The sequence below is a fragment of the Gadus macrocephalus genome, chromosome 16 (assembly GCF_031168955.1).
Source record: "Gadus macrocephalus chromosome 16, ASM3116895v1".
In the NCBI taxonomy this organism is placed as follows: Eukaryota; Metazoa; Chordata; class Actinopteri; order Gadiformes; family Gadidae; genus Gadus; species Gadus macrocephalus.
Window position 1 is genome coordinate 2,990,425 of NC_082397.1, and position 12,242 is coordinate 3,002,666.

The following is a 12,242-nucleotide window of genomic DNA, read 5'->3' on the forward strand; positions in this document are numbered from 1 at the left end:
GATTACACATCATTACCTCCATCACTCTCCGTCTGGTCATTCTGCACCCTGGTAGAAGACCCTTAGTTTGTCCTCTTGATCGTGCTGAAGATCTCAACCTAGATCTCACTCTCAACATTAATAGTCTAACTTTAATGGGAACTTTCAACAGAAACAGAATTAATTTGTGGAACCCATTCACAAGAAGCATGAAGCACTTTTAACTTACAATATTACATATCTGTGCCTGCTGGTTCCCCTTCAAAGCTAATCTCTTGGCAATTATATTTGCACATTGGCAGAAAGTTCTCAGAGCGGCAGGGCTAGATTAACAGCTTTTTTTTGTTTTTGTTTTTCAAGTTTGTGTCTCTGGTGCTGCTTACAAGACAGGTGTGAAACCCGAACAGGAAGTTAACAGACCTCCTGTGGTCTCTGCATCTCCACCCCCCATATCTACATATCTACAAAACCCGTGTTAAATATCACACTTGATCCAACGCTAAATTCTCTCTTGCAGTTTTTAGTCTGTGACTGTGAAATTCTTTGGTCATGTGCGTTGGTCATGTGCCCAGAGTAACACCCATGTCCTTATTTGGGCAACTTCCTGCCTTTGTTTGTTTCCCTCCATTTTCTCTTTTCACCTGTCTCTCATTTGGTATTGATTGGTGGATTATTTAAACACTGCCCTTTCTGATCAATTTGTCAGATCGTCACGGTATGTACTGTTTGCTACCTGACTGCTACGTGAGTGAGACTAGCGTGTCGGTTTTGGATCTCTTGCCTGTACCTGTCCCCCGTCTGTTTCTGTCTGTCTGCCTGCCTGCCTGATTACGAACCCCGCCTGCACCTGGAATCTGATTTGCCTGCTGGACTGTTTGGGAATAAATCCTTTTGATCTGCAATTGATTCCCGTTCTGAGTCGTGACATATGCAGTTAATTAGGTCACATCACATTCAATGTAAAAACATTTTCTACTTTGTTTTGGACATGTCTCAAAATGTAGCCTAGCTAGCCCCAGGCTAACGTTACTTACTACTAGCATATATGCCTCCACTCGCTCGTCTCCCGGCGCAGCAGGTGGTAGCTGCAGCACCTGCAGCTACCAAAAAGGTCTGTCAATTTTTAACATTTAGCAGCTTCCACTTTAGAGACTTCAGCTTTTTAAGTCGCAGTTTTTTGTGTCTTACGCTTATCCATTTTCAGCTCCGTCCCGGTTCCCACGACTCCGGCCCATGCCATGAGGTCCCGCCCACCCTGGTTTGTGTTATGATTGACAGCACTGTGAGGGCTCTCTGAGTGAGCCCATGATTGCCCATGTCAATCAATCAGCCCATGATTGATTGACAATGACAAACATAGACCAAAAATATGTGTAGATGCTGGCAACACACTGCTAGCCCTCTGTAGTTCAGGCCTTCCTCCCTAAAGATAAAGAAGCAACAGGAGAAATGTATGGCCAATGAGAGAGGGAGAGAGAGAGACTTCCGGAGGAAAATGAGAAGGGGTATGGGGACCAGTAAGACAGCAACTGATAGTGAGTGAATCATTGAACTGCCCTCCACTATTTCCTGATTCCAGGGACCTGATTACACAAATGTTTGTTTAGGTCTAGGTCTTGAGGTCAAAGATGTTAAAAGATGATGATATGTTTATATCAGTGATACAGCAGGATAATGCATGAGGAATTTAGATGATTCATATTAATGTTGACGGGTTATGCAGACTTTAAGGGTAAAGTGTGTAGGGTTTGGTGGTATCTAGTGATCTAGTAATATTCAGTTGGTTATTCACCAACTGAATAAACCCCCTTCTTACTTAGTTACTTAATCTGATTGGTTGTCTGAGTTATTAGAACAATATATGGCTGTGCCCATATTTGGAAATCAAGCCAGTCGCAAACCAGGAGATCAGGAAATCAGGAATGGTATCAACACATTTTAATGCCGAAACAATCGTAATATTGCATGTGTTGCAATGTTTTCTGGTTCTGCACTCCTTGGGGCTTGTGCAGGCGCACTGACCACTCATGCTGCCAGACATTGGCAGGAATCGTAAGGAAAATTGTGCATAACCTTTCCGAAGAAATCATATTAACATTTTATGAGACTAGCCTGCATGGTTCCATATGTTTGAAAAAAGTGTTGTGTAACAACATATATCATTTAGGTTATTTCTTAAACAGAACATAGCCTGGAAGCATGAAAAACACCATAAGCAGTTTAACTTACTCACTAAACATCATATACAAGCACTGAAAGAACATTATGACAATAAAAAGCACATTTCTCGCGAGACATGTTTTCAAACACATTTTAATGTCGAAACAAACGTAATATTACATTTTCCACTGAGAATAAAATAAATGTCAACCATGATTGGTTATCAGTGATAGCAGCTCCCATATCGACCAACAAAGCAATGATAGAAAGCGTTTTTTTTCTGGCGAGAAGAATATTCTATGTAACTAACAAAACAAACTATACAAATGCTATAGTTTGTTTGTGAACGAAGATTATGACAATAACATACAATTGTATTGGTAGACATTTTATTAAAACCCATTCAATGCTGAATCTATGTAAAAAGAATGCATTTTCTGGGATATTTATTTGCTGGTGGTATACAACTCTGACATCAGTTGACTGAATAGTTAAAAAAAGATAAAGAGAAGTTAAGAAACTCTACACGGTTTATAAATGACTTGATGAGGAGGTCTCAAGCCACAAAGTTTATCTTTGAGAACTATCAAGAGTGCTTACTCAGGGACAGCCTTGGGTCTTTTAAGGTTGATGGCAGAGTAAAGGACCTGCTCTGTATGATCAGACTCTACCAGAGCACCAGCAAACCCACGAGGCACTTCCTGGTTCTGACGGGGAGAGAGGACAGAGTAGTACATTTAGAAAACACTTTACTCTCAAATGGCTGTTCAGAAGCCCATATTGGGGGTGACTAGTGCTTCCACAGTACAGGACGCTGTAGGTTTCCCTTTAGGACTTTCCTTCTTGAACATATTCCTCTTTCTAATCATTGATAGGTTTCAGTGGCAGTTGAGCTTGTACGATTGTTCTTAAACGTGGATAATCGACATCTTTGATTGCTTGGATTAGACATCAATACTTCCATCCCTCTGTCTTCTCATCCTGCTCACTGGCAGAAGTCTCTCCGTTTGTCAGCTTGTTCTCAGCCTAGATCGCACTCTATATCACACTCTTGATCTCACTCTTGATCTCACAAAAAAAGAAACCGGGAAAAGTTGCCTCAATGGTCCAACTTGTCTGGGATTTCGGTGCTCGTAAAGTTATCTTTGGTATAATTGATATGACCACGGATAACAGCAATGGGCTAACCGACAATTTAATTTGCCCCATAACGTCAGCTACAGCTGTATGGGTAGTCAACTAATTTAATGATAAATTAGAAATGTAACAAATGTTGATGCTATTTCATTAGAATGAAATGACATAGTGTGAATAGACGTGACTAAACATAACGTGTTTATAACTTTGATACATAAACTCGTCCATGAAAACTTTTCTATCTAAGCGTCACGTTAATTTGGTTGATTTGGTTCCCCTTATGTGATGGTGCCCCTTTAAAGCTTATCTCTATGGCATTGTATCTGCATATTGTCATAAAGGTCTCGTAGCGTAAGGGCTAGGAGGTAGTGGAAGGAGTAAAGGAGTCATAGGAACAAATAGCTTCCTGTCTCTCACCTCCTCCCTGGTATCTGGCCTTCCTCCCTGGCCACGCGCTTTCCTAGAAGCCCTCTTTCTTCTGGGGAAGAGAACAGAGAGATAAGAAGAAGATGAAGATGAAGATGAAGATGAAGAAGAAGAAGAAGAAGAAGAGTTGTTGTTGTTGTTGTTGTTGTTGTTGTTGTTGTTGTTGTTGTTGTTGTTGTTGTTGTTGTTGTTGTTGTTGTTGGTGGTGGTGAGAGAGAGAAAGAGAGAGAGAGAATATCTCACCTCGTCCAAAGGTAGATGACGAGGAGTATGGTGGGCAGTAAAACAACAACAGTACCTCTAGCCACATTTGTTATGGTCACTGATGATGAAGATGTGTCTGAAACACAGTGAATTAACACTAGATTCATGTGAAGGATTAAATAACGTCCATATATATTACATTTAGACTGTCTAGATGTAACAGATCGACAATTGATGAAAAAATATTATGGATTCTCTTACTCAAGAGTATTCTTACTCTTGAAACAATTACCTGTCACATTAAGGAACATCAAAGTTGAATTCTGAAGTCCAACTGCATTACGAGCTTCACAGTAATAATTTCCTCCAAGCTCAGTTGTGATGTTACTGATGGTGTAGTTCTCTCCTAATTCCTCCACTGAGCCTCCATGTTCCCTGAACCAGGTGTAGTTAGCTGCTGGGTTGGCATCACTGCTGCAGCTCAGAGTCACTGAACCGCCCTCCTTTATTCCACCAGGGGGTCTCACGCTCACTGAGGGGGTCTTTGGAGCGTCTGTCATAAACACAATGATATATTTACATCCTAAAGATAAGCCGTGCACATAACTGCAATGTCAGTGGGATACAGAATGCTGTTTCAAATAATAAAATCTCTCTGTGAATCATAGTTTACCAATCATAAGCAATACATGAATAGCAGCTCTTCCCTCTTCCTAGCGAGGGACGTAACAATTATTATCGTTTTCCACTTACACAGGACATCTATGAAAACCGAGTTGGAGCCCAGATATCCATAATGGTTCTCTGCGTGGCAGCGGTACGTTCCCCTGTCTTTAGAGCTGACTGGGTCCAAGGTATAAGGTCGCCTTGGTTCCCAGAGCAGAGTTTGGTTGTCCCTGAACCAGGTGTAGTCAGCTGCTGGGTTGGCATCACTGCTGCAGCCCAGAGTCACTGAACCGCCCTCCTTTATTTCACCAGGGGGTCTCACGCTCACTGAGGGGGTCTTTGGAGCGTCTGTCATAAGCACAATGATAATTACATCCTAAAGATAAGAAACCATGCACATAACTACAATGTAAGTGGGATAACAAATAATAAAATATCACTGTGACTCCTAGTTTACCAGGCATATAGCAATACATGAATAGCAGCTAAACATTTTGCAATTCCGGATAGAGCAAATAAGTTGTTAGACAGTACAGATTCGGCAAGCTGCAAAGCATAGTTGCCACTGTGTCCGTACTCATGTTGGTTTGAGCGTTACTAATTGTTAGTTGGTAGATTGAAGAAGTTAGTAGATTGAGGCTCTTGTCAGCTACTCAGGGACTGGGCCAGGGTAAGCGTTTAGAACTACTGCAAACACATACACAGTTTTCCTTTGTTAGTGACACTAAAAATACAAATAGGATAGACTGATCGAGCTTGCATAATCTACTTATTTATTTATTGCCACACACTCCATTTATTAAACAGGAACACAAAAAAGATATAATAATTGCTGCTAACATCTGCTGCTTCTTTTTAAAATGTATTATTTATACAATTTCTTGATGCATTGTAGCTTGTGTTTTTCTTGTTTATGTGTCTTGTCTGTACTACTACCGCTGCTGGAATTTTGAATTTCCCTGAAGGAGCATTCCCAAGGGATCAAGTGTCTATATATCTATCTCGGAGCCGCTCCAACAGGGTATTTTGGAGTCTTCCTTTGGATATATTTGTTTCTTTGATTTGAAGAGATTTCCCATCTAGTTTTACCTCCCCTATTTGTGTATTTGTTTGTGTGGTTGAAAGTCCAAATTCCTTGTTAATAAATGATTTTACTTTACCAAAAATATCTGCCTTTATGTTGCCTCCCCTTTCCCTAGCGAGGGACGTAGCAATTATTATTTAAAAAATTATTTGTAGCATTATTGTTTTCCACTCACACAGGACATCTATGAAAACCGAGTTGGAGCCCAGATATCCATAATGGTTCTCTGCGTGGCAGTGGTACGTTCCCTTGTCTTTAGAGCTGACTGGGTCCAAGGTATAAGGTCGCCTTGGTTCCCAGAGCAGAGGTTGGTTGTCCTTGAACCAGGTATAGTCAGCTGCAGGGTTGGCATCACTGCTGCATCTCAGAGTCACTGAACCGCCCTCCTTTATTTCACCAGGGGGACTTGGTCTCACAAATGTGTGTTTAGGCCCATCTAGAGGTACATCAAACATGATGTACATTGATATGAATGATATAAAGAGGACATTTGAGGAGTTAACGGAATGCAGGATGAATTGAGATGATTCATCTTAATGTTGACATGGTTGTACAAACTTTAACATCTGTGTTATGATGTTATTCTGTGTGTTCTTTTACTCACATTTCACATCAATAGAGATGGGGGACGAAGTTGTTGTCCCTAGGTCATTCTTAGCTTTGCAGAGATATTGTCCAGAGTCTGAAGACTGGATGGGATGAAAGGAAAGCTGTTGTCCTTGGACACTGTGTCCGGGGGAATGACCTGTAGGAACCTTGGTCCAGGTGTACTTTGCTACTGGGTTGGCCTCACTGGTGCAGGTCAGATTCACTGAACTGCCCTCCTTTATTACACCAGGGGGAGTCCATCCCACTGAGGGGGTCTCTGGAGCGTCTGTTGACAGTTATATTTCATTAGTTACTAAATAAATGTTATTATTAACAAACGGTACCAGTAGTGCCAGTAGCCTACCCTGTACTACTGGTAGGCCTACCCTGAGGCTGAAGCCTGCTTCAACATGGACGATAGTTCTTCATTAATACTTAAACTACATGTACTTTGTTACACTAAAGACCCATCACGTCTAGCCTCGGTGTACTGTGGCGCTCTTACACACTGATGGAGAGGGGAGATGTTCGGATCCTTGAACAGCACATGAAGACCTGTATTCAGAGTTAATGTTGACCCAGTCGAACCTTCCTTGATGTCGTTGAGTTCCATCCCTGTACCAGATGTATCCATCATAACCAGCAGGATGACACATACTGTGACATTCCAGCTGTACCCTGTTAGGACTGTAAGGAGGAAGGAACACTTTCACCTGGAGATCTGGACCAGGAAAGAAATTACACAAAATAAATTGTAAAAAAACAGAAAAGAAAAAAGCAGGTGCATGCGCAGACACGCAAACATGCACACACACACACACACACACACACACACACACACACACACACACACACACACACACACACACACACACACACACACACACACACACACACACACACACAAACAGTTGAATAGATTCATTAGCAATCAATGTTTACCTGTCACAGATAACTTCACTCCAGGGACACCACTATATTTCCCTCCTTTGTTTGTTGTAAACCTAAACTTGTAATCAGCAGAGTCACTCTGTGTCACATCTTTGATTCTCAGTGTACAAGTCCCAACACAGATGACCCTAGGGTTAACCCTAACCCCAGGGTAAACCAAGGGATATCTGTAACTACTAACAGTAAATCTGGAAGGACAGCTCTTCTCATCACAGCTGTATTCAACCCGACCTGTATAGTCTGTATCATCTTTCAGATCAACTGGCTTATTGTGTTTATTAGTAAACCAGAGGCTTTTCTTCACTCTATTTTCGGGAGGGTGTCCATAAATGCTGCAGATTTCAACTGTTGATCCTCTCAATTCGCAGATACTACTAGATGGGTAAATAACTGCCCAGTTAGGGTCACCCTGTAATGCTGTAAAAAACCAACACATTGACAATGATGATTAGGATGAAATGCATGATCACAAGATACAGATGAGATGGAGGCTAGGTGGAGCTCTAACTAGAGATACATGCTGAACACTGAGCTGTCAGAGTAACGTTCAAAAACATAATTTGAGACCAACATTATGCAGCTAGTGAAGAGCTAGTGATACACCTAGTGATAAACACAGAGAGACAGCTAGTGAAACTCCTATAGCTGTAGCATGGAGACATCATCTCACATCTCATCAAGGGATTCAGGGCACAAACACACACAATACAAGGCAGGTGACCAATGCTGACTTCTAACATAAGTTCACAGTCTCAACTTAAGACTACTGAACTCTAAATAGGAATTAATTGAACCCGTCATGTTGTACTGAACACATTGACGGGTTAATTTGGTCAACAAGCCTGTTTAAAATCTCAAATGCAACGCTACAATATTCAGTAAAACAGAACATATTTGTTATTTAAAACAGGTCAATACTCTAGATGTCATTAGATCAATTCACAACATGTTGTTTCACACTCTCTTCATTCGGGTTGCTTGTCATGTTACCCTTTGAAACAGATCAACTTAATGTTCACAACGTAAATGTACAAACCTGGTAATGACAGAAGGAAAGCTACAAAGCCTCTTGCAGCTGTTCTAAGATTCATGGTTTGTTTCTCTCAGGGCGTTGTTCTACAGATATAAACAAAATATGTATTAATTTTAACTATCATAATACATAGTCCTATTTTTTGTATTCATTTCATCACATTAATTGGTTATTTTTAAATAAACCAGTACAATTCAAGTAAAAAATATTCTTACTGTAAAGGCGATAGCTGGTGTGACAGAAAAAGTCTGTGGAAACGTCTTTGCCTGCAGTTTAAGATAATAACTCGAACAAATGTGTTCAAGCTCTTCCTTCCTCTTTACACAGTTAAGATGAACTGCATGAATACCATGCACTACTGGGCCTCAGAGACAAATGCAAAGTAGAAAGAGGATATTCACCCAGACCACAATAAACAGGCAGTGCCATTTATCAGCTACCCTGAAAATAACTAGTGGTCACCTACAGTTGACCAGCGGGGAACATATATAGCATTAATGTATGAATATAGTCATATTATATAGGATATAGATGTAGAATATAGATATAGAATAAAGATATAAACGAGATATAGGATAACGTTTGATGTAGAATAAAGCCTACAGAAGATATAGAATGTAGATATAAAATATAGATGTAAAATAAAGAATATAGGGGTTGAATATCGTATATATTTAGATTATATATAGTTGGTAAATATTGATAAAGGTACGATCATATAGATTTATATTATACTTAAAATGCGTCAATGTGATTATCTACTGCCACATAGTGGGGAAGGTTGTGATCTGCATTACTTTACAAACGTTTGAAATTTATTGATCATCAACACGTTTATTTTTTAATTGTACTAAAATACATGAATCCTCAATGGAGAACTTGGACAGGATACTGAGTATTTCTGTGCCCGTAAAAAAGGCTGCCGGAGGTCAAAATACACATTCTTCCTGATATATATTTACTCACCAAGATTAACATTCATACACATAAACGATTGCTCTATTGAGCAAAATAGAGCAATTCAAGAGGTTGAAATTGATCAGAGCTGTACATTATCAATATCAGAAAAAAACAGACTAAACTGTGAGAAGCGTTGGCAATGTTGGTCAGTTGGGTGGGTAAACCTTCTAGAATCATTGGAGCTCTGTTGACACAATGAATATTTATTATTTATTTACTAGAAATAGATGCATTAAGTTGCCATGATTTTCGAAGCCTCTAAAAGAGGTTTACCCACCCAACTACCCAGTATGGCCACCAGGTGAATAAGTTCTCCTCACAGCTGTTAAAAGAGTGTCATTGTATGAAGCAACCAGGTTGTGTGCCATGCTGAAGGATACATTTAAACTACACTTCTACATAAAGAATACAAACCATTCTCTTATTCATTCTATAAACGTTGTGAAGGCACTACGTAAGTTCTCTTTGTCAAAGCTTTATCAGAAAGATCTGCCATCAAAGTACAAACTAAATTAATTTCTATGTCATCTGGACTTTTAGTGTGAAGCTGTGATTCATCTGGCCACCCCTGTCTGGGATTGACCCAACTCCCTTCCCTTACAGGCTAGACTGGTCCTGTCACAAACTGATCCAGTCTATCTGGCGCGGTTAATATCTCCGGTCACAATCAAAAGTACACAACAGACACAACAGTTTCTTTTAGTTCCCACAGACAACTTGTGAGGCGTCACTAGATGGATTTAAACTTTAGTTTGAGACACTTTATTATTTCTCCCCACTGGCATTCAACGAAACACCCTACGCACACCTCTTCTTTTGCTCCTCACAATTGCAGCAGTTGCAAACCAGTTGAAGTCCCTCCCCTTGTCCACGTGTCTACCTGTCCGCCTGGCCACTCGTAAAGGCCAGGCCTAACTCCCTGGCTCCCCCTGGTGGAGGGAAATGGTGTAGAACACCAGATTAGACAACGTCGTCCTCTGATCCGTGGGACCAGCAGATACACAGCTGGTCCCACATCCCATAGCAGTGTATCTGTGTTTGGTTGTGTTCTGTGTGTCAATCTGTGTGTTATTGTTGTGTATCTCTGTTTGGTTGATGTGTCGTGTGCTGTGGGTGGATCTGTGTGTTGTTGTTATGTTGTGTGTGTGTGTTAATGTGTTTGATGCTGTCTGTGTATCTGTGTGTGGTCGATTTTTGCTGTTTTGTATGTTTCTGTTGAGTGTTAATGTTTCCTATTTATCTATAAATAGGATTACAAAGTAGGCGCCGCCTCCTTCCCGATGACCTCATCTGCTTCTTGGAGGGAGGGGGATCCAGAGTGGGGAGTGACCTGTCAGCAGTCCTGCCTCAGGACGCCTTCACCGCCGCCTGTTCCCCTCGTTCCTGCCCCAGCCTCGGACATCTCCGGGGTCACTGCAGCTTACCATGACCTGATGGAAGTCTTCAATAAGGCTAAGGCTAGCTCCTTGCCTCCTCACCGTCCCTACGATTGTGCCATCGATCTGCTTCCGGGCACTTCACCCCCCAAGGGACGCTTGTACTCCCTCTCTGCCCCCTAGCGAGAGGCCATGGAGGAGTACATCCAGAATTCTTTAGCAGCGGGGATCATCCGACCCTCCTCGTCCCCGGCTGGGGCGGGGTTCTTCTTCGTGGGAAAGAAGGACAAGTCCCTGAGACCCGGCATCAACTACCGAGGCTTGAACAACATCACGGTGAAGAACCGCTATGCCCTTCCACTTCTCTCCACTGCCTTTGAGCTGCTCCAGGGGGCAACGGTCTTCACCAAGCTCGACCTGAGAAATGCCTACCATCTGGTAGGCATTATCTGTTAAATAAGTTTGTCTTTGTGTACCTGGACGACATCCAGATTTTTTCCCGCAATCTTGAGGAGCACGTCACCCACATCCGGTCGGTTCTCCGCCGCCTCCTGGACAACTCCTTGTACGTCAAGGCAGAGAAGTGCGAGTTCCATGCGCCCTCTGTCTCCTTCCTGGGATACATCATCGTGAAGGACTGCCGGCGGATGGATCCAGACAAGGTCTCTGCTGTGACCTCCTGGCCGGTCCCAGCAACACGGAAGCAGCGGCAGTGTTTCCTAGGGTTTGCCAACTTCTATCGGTGGTTTATCCGAGGCTTTGGTTCCATCGCCTCCCCCCTCTCGGCCCTCATCTCACCCAAGATCCCCTCCCGCTGGTCTGACGAGGCACAAGACTCCTTCAACACCCTCAAGACTCGCTTCACCACCGCCCCCATCCTTCAGATCCCCGAACCCGAGCGTCAGTTCCTAGTGGAGGTGGACGCATCCGGTGTGGGAGTAGGGGCGGTCCTTTCCCAGCGTTCATCCTTCAACCAGAAGATTCACCCCTGCGCCTTTTTCTCTCGCCGCCTAACCCCATCGGAGAGAAATTATGACATCGGCAACAGGGAGCTTCTGGCGGTGAAGCTGGCCTTGGAGGAGCGGCGGCACTGGCTACAGGGTACCAGGGTTCCGTTCGTGGTTTGGATCGATCATCGTAATCTTGAGTATATTCAGTCCGCCAAGAGGCTCAACTCAAGACAGGCCCGCTGGTCACTGTTTTTTGACGGGTTTAATTTCACCTTGTCCTATCGTCCTGGTTCTTGTAATGTTAAGCCTGATGCTCTCTCCCGCCAGTTCCCCGAGTCCCCCGACGAGACGGTTGAACCCTCCACCATTGTTCCAGTCTCCTACCTCGTCGCTTCTGTCACCTGGGAGATAGTGGAGAGGGTGCGGGCCGCCACTCTAAATCAGCCTGCCCCCAGTTCCTGTCCCCTCCGCTCCGCGGTGCTCCAGTGGGGGCACTCGTGTCATTTACCCGGAGGCGGTACGCCTTCGGCTCCCTAGGTCCATGAGGCTCCACCCGACATTCCATGTCTCCAGAGTCAAGGCCGTCCAGAAGAGCCCTCTGGCTCCTCCCGTTCCGCCTCCTCCTCCCCGTCAGCTCGTCGACGGCGGCCCGGTGTACACTGTCCGGCGCCTCCTTCGCTCCCGCCGCCGTGGACGTGGGGTACAGTACCTGGTGGATATCGACCCCT

The 12,242-nt window shown here is 43.2% G+C and overlaps 1 protein-coding gene and 2 long non-coding RNA genes across 3 annotated transcripts in view; all 3 read right to left on the reverse strand.

Moving 5' to 3' along the window:
* Nucleotides 1-12,242, reverse strand: part of LOC132475326 (B-cell receptor CD22-like) — an 80,001-nt gene that overhangs the window by 41,556 nt on the left and 26,203 nt on the right. The gene's annotated exons all lie outside the window — the stretch shown is intronic.
* On the reverse strand, nt 3,723-4,474 carry LOC132475353 (uncharacterized). Its single transcript, XR_009529866.1, has 3 exons — nt 4,199-4,474; nt 3,946-4,042; nt 3,723-3,754 (listed from the first exon to the last, which is right to left on the reverse strand). It is a non-coding gene; the product is annotated as an uncharacterized LOC132475353 (long non-coding RNA).
* LOC132475349 (uncharacterized) lies at nt 6,391-7,378 on the reverse strand. The gene is made up of 3 exons (XR_009529862.1): nt 7,187-7,378; nt 6,750-6,965; nt 6,391-6,530 (listed from the first exon to the last, which is right to left on the reverse strand). It is a non-coding gene; the product is annotated as an uncharacterized LOC132475349 (long non-coding RNA).